General features: G+C 37.0%; 1 protein-coding gene across 3 annotated transcripts in view; it reads right to left on the bottom strand.

Annotated features, from left to right (window-relative positions):
* The window catches only part of LOC146463144 (lactose-binding lectin l-2-like), a 7,010-nt gene extending 3,374 nt beyond the window's left edge, over positions 1–3,636 (bottom strand). The window contains exons 1-2 of one of the 3 annotated variants that reach the window (XR_014856967.1): positions 3,321–3,636; positions 3,027–3,104 (exon numbers count right to left, since the gene is read on the bottom strand). The gene's annotated coding sequence lies outside the window, so the exon portion shown is untranslated. The remainder of the gene's footprint in view (positions 1–3,026; positions 3,105–3,320) is intronic. The other 2 variants (XR_014856966.1, XR_014856965.1) reach the window with 2 other exon arrangements.
* Positions 3,637–5,000: the final 1,364 nt, after the last annotated feature.

Genomic DNA, 5,000 nt, shown 5'->3' with positions numbered 1-5,000 from the left:
AATAGAGTCCTTCAAAAGATTTTTGTCCCTCAGTTTTGACTTAGAATTTTCGTTAAGATAAGCTTAAAATCAGCCTTTAAAACCATTTTTAACAAGCGACATAAAAAAACCTTGGTTAACTTTTAATTGTGGATTAACGTTAATCGGCTTACGGACAACCGGGCCCTCCTATTTTACGATTGCAAAATTAACACACTAGCAGTTGTCTGTATTACTGACATGGCTACTAATTATAATAATTTCATCGGGGATTGCCGCGTATTTTGCGGGCTAAAATGGAAAATTCAGCGGGCTAAAATATATTTTAGCTCGATGCTCTAAGCCAATGAGAAACAAGAACATAACGTAGCCAGCCAATCAGAACTGGAAACCATTCAATTGTTCGCGCCGTTTTCTTGCTTGTTTGACTGGAAGCGCTGCCATCTGCAAAAAAATTGTTTTGAGCTACAAAATGGCTGAAAAACCTAACGAAGAAGCAAATTCCCAGTAGTTTCAGCTAGCTAGAGAAAAGGACTTACAGAAACTGGTGTACGGTGGTGGAAATAATGCCTGTAGTAGCTCCATGACCGGCGGCGAGGTGAAGGTAAACAGCTTGTCTTCGTCGAGCGAAACCTGCTCAGTTTAGCACTTGCACAATTAATTTTAACACTTGCAAGTGACCATGTCTTCGCTGCTCACAAAATTCTGTTATTTTCCCTTTGAAAACTTAGAAGCAATATTCTCTCGACAAATTTTGCGGTGTTCTGTTGAAGTTTAAAGCTTATGCGACAATGAATAGTTTTGAACAATGAAACAAATGTAAAATAAACGCCTGTCTTTGATTTCTTTTCTGAATGCCCTCTGAAATTATTATAATAGTAATAGAGTTGATGTTCTTGGGCGTAAACATGTTTTTGGCCCTTCTCAGAACTCATTTTAGCCCTCGCCTGCGGCTCGGGCTAAAATGAGCCTGAATCGGGCCAAAAACATATTTACGCCCGCGAACATCAACTCTATTGTTATATTATCGTGAATATTCCACGATTTTCTAACCCACTGACTGCTTAATATGTAAAGCTTAAGTGCTGAAAGGCAACTGTTTTATTGACCACTGTATATTTATTTGCTGTTTGAAGTTTCTTAGAATAATTTAATCATTGCATGCCAACAAAGAATGCTACTTTTGCTGCTAAATTCTTCAAACTGTTTGACAGTCATTAGAATGAGGTGCGACGCTAAACTTAGACCAACTAACCCGACAATTGATGTGACTGTTTTCTATGGAATCGAAGTTAATTGGTACAGAAAAGGTTTGTATCGTCTGCGAATTGGCTCGGTTGATAACATAACTGAACCCTTTAAACCCTGTTATCATTAGATCTTGGCCTTTTTCGAGGGGTAATTGCTCCGTTCAGAGAATAAATAGGTATTGGGAGAAAGAACATCCCTGCGATACAACCCCTGAAGGTGTTAATCAGTTTTTAAAAATCCGTTGCTCATCACAGCACTCTCGATGTTTGTATAGATTGTGGTGAGCCATCAGTTTCAATTGCTTGACCCCAAAATAAAGACGTCCAGATATTTCGCAATGGAAAGACGATTTTTAAAAATCAAACTGCTTTTCTAAAATCTAATGATACTAAAATACACAGTACGTTGTGCATTATGTCGGTAATTTATCTTGTATTTTCACCAATATATCGACCTTTAATAAAACCAGTTTGACTGGTATGTACGAGGTTTGGTAAGAGAGATTGCATGATTACTACTATCGCTATGACAGTGATATGATTTGATAATTCCTGCCAAGAGCCGTCCTCTTTCGGTATTGGAGAATTAATTCCTCTGCGTTGGGAAATTTGGAGTTCACTTGCGTCGTACGAGGCATTGAAACTTGCGACCAGGTCCTGCCCTAATAATTCCAACAAAATCTTTTAAACTTCAACTGTAAACCCGTCCTCTCCAGGCGATGTATCGGTTTGAAAGGTGTCTAATGCCATTTGTATTCCTTAAAAATTTGTGGTCCTTCCATATTTTCCCTATCCTCGGTTGATAATTTGGGAATTTTCAATTCTTGAATGAAGGTGTATAAAATTCAGCGTAGTACTTTTCAAAACCCTGAAGGCTCCTCTTCTCGTTTTTTAAAATGGTCGCCCTCTTCCATTCGAAGTTCGGAGATTGTCTTTTTGCTGTAATTTTTCCTCTCAACATGGGTTGAATAAGGAACCTTGTCTGCTTTTCACCTTTATCTACCCTCCTTTTGTCTGAAGCTCTGTTTTGAGGTTTTCATATTCTCGCAAAATAGGATCTATATCACGCGAACTGAAATTGTTACACATCATGCGGTCGAAATTTTACAATCGACATATAATTCCCGATTCTCCGCGATCTGTTAATCTGGCTTTGTTTTAAATGTTAGAAATATTTGCTGAACCAATCCCCATGTTAATCACTTCCCGAAAAGGGCTTTGCACACATTATGCAAATATCAAAGTAAATTTCTAGACGTTTGGCCACAAAGCTTTCGTTTTTTAACAGGTGTTACTGAATATCCATTAAGTCTTGGATTGTTTCATTTTTCTAGCACAACGCAATGTAAATTGGTTGATGATCTGGTGCTATCGAAGAATAAATTGCCCTGTGAGATTCGCCATGCAGGCCGATTGCTGTCATGTTATAGTGGACGAAGTGAACTTGGATAGTTAGTCGAGTTTGTTTGAATGAATTTGGAGGGTATGAGTGGTCCTTGAAGAGACTTACACGGAGATATTAGAAGGTACTTACAAAGTCTATTCTTCTGCTTTTTTGAAAGCAGCATATCTTGATTTCCAAAGTTCTGCGCACTGAACAACACCAGGGACTGTGTTTAGTTTCCGTACCACTTTTGTGGAAACAGATTTGAGTCAGATATCGAAAAATAATTATTAGTTGAGGTAGCTTTGATTAGATGTCCTGGCAGACAATGGCCTCATTAAAACCATCCAAGAGGCTCGGCAGGCTCAAGTTTCACTACCATAATAATTAAAAATCTACTATTAAACGGCCACCATTTTCAAGCCTTCCAGACTTCCACAGCCTTGGAGAAAATCGAGACTCCGCCAATGCTTTGAGAGCAGATCGAGACACTGCAAAAGTTTGTAGAACCGAACCGCTGAGAAAGGTAAGACACTGTGATCCAAGAAATTTGAGTGTTATCTGCTGTGTTTTTGTAAGGGCTACAGGCCAGTCTACTACTCGCAGTTCTAAAGAAATTAGTTTTTAGATTACCATCATTATTGTTATTACTAGTAAAGATAACATGACGAGATCACTCAGTTAATGTCCAGTTGAAGTTGTCTTACCTTCTCTTAGTAAAGTCTGCTCCAAAGCCTCAGAAACGGACAGTGTCTAATTTGAAGAGATACTGAACTCAGTGTTTCTGATCAACTGAATAAAACAACCTAAGCAGGGAACGAAGTTTAAATCATTCAAAAAAGCCACCCTTCTTTTCATTCAACAATAGCCGCCCCTTTATTACAGAAGCCACCCTTCCAACCACCTATTTCCCATCTTGGTCACGAAAATAATATCCAAAATGTTGAATTGACTGAAAAACAGATACACTGGTAGATTCATTGTCCAGACGTTTGTAATAACTCGAATTCCCACTCGGTTGTACGTAACATTGTGAACTCCAGTTTTTTTTTTTTTTCTTTTCTTCAGCTAGCAGCACATATTTGTCTCCTTGTGTATCTATAAATGGAACCAGATTTGCATTTAAAGAGCTATTCAGAACAGTATTCAAGATGCTACCGACAAATTGATTTTTCGTCGAATATCGTTTAGGCTGAAGCCACAAAAGCAAGCGTTAATGAATAGTCGCCGACTAGGCGGTAAAGCGGCCGCTTTCTTCTATGATATCAAATGCCTTTTAAGAGCATCATTTTGGTGAACTTGGAAGCAAATATTTTATTTGGTGCCAATTGTGCGAGCTTTTTGTGCCATCTACATAGGCTCCTACAGAAAAAAAATGCTGATCTTCCATCCCTGTTAAAGTAGCACACTGTCACTGTATTATAATTAGTTAAATAATTTTCTTTGTTAAAAACTGACCGCCCAAGTCTTTTGCTTGAGATTAAAAAATGAATCATCATCTGAGTTGGATGACAATAAACATTTATTAAACGTTTCCCTGGTTAAATAAATTCTTATGGATATAAATTCCGGGAAAGTGATTAACACAGTTCATAAAAGAAAAATACAAATAACAATCCTGCTGAGAAAATATAAAGGTATATTTTTAATCTTCGACAAATTGAATTGTCGAGGCGAAAATTGTTTTGGCTAAAGTCACAAAGTAGCCGCCAATTAGGCGGTTTGGATGTTTTTTCATGTAAACCTCCTCTTCTTGGTGACCTTGGCATAGGTAACGATTATTCTTAATTTCAATTTTTTTTTTAGTTTCAGTTGAGTGAGCCATTTTTGGCGGACGGCTCGAACGGTCCGTTTTGATCAAAGATAACTATTATTCCCCAGTTACAATCCAACGAAAAATAGGTTCAGAAATTTTCTGCCGTAACTTTCCATGTAAAAAATCAGAAGATACCAATAATTATATTCTTAGATCTATTTTAGGGTATGGAAAGCATACACCATACAACCATTTATTAAATATGGCTGGTCTAAGAACGCTAGAAGAAAGAAGAAAATTCCAGGCCCTAGTTTTGGTATATAAATATATTAATAAAGAAGCCTCAAGGTACAAAGAAGATTTTTTTGAGATTAAAATCTGTAATCGTAATTTAAGAGGGTCGGGGACACTTTTAACGCTACCCAATTTTAATCTAGAATGGCGCCATAAGTTATTCTCATTTCTAGCCGCAAAACTTTGGAATTCGTTACCTACGTATGTTTAGAATATTTCTACTTTTAAATGTCTTTTGAAGAAGCAGGTTTTTAGATAGATTTAAGATTTAAGTAATTTGAGTAATTTAAGTAATTCACATAATTTTTAAATTATTTCTTTTCTTTTTGATGCTTTC

Source organism: Pavona decussata, unplaced genomic scaffold (assembly GCF_977016875.1).
Source record: "Pavona decussata unplaced genomic scaffold, jaPavDecu1.1 SCAFFOLD_180, whole genome shotgun sequence".
Classification (NCBI taxonomy): domain Eukaryota; kingdom Metazoa; phylum Cnidaria; class Anthozoa; order Scleractinia; family Agariciidae; genus Pavona; species Pavona decussata.
Note: the sequence above shows the minus strand (reverse complement) of the source record. Positions and strands in the feature narration are given on the sequence as shown.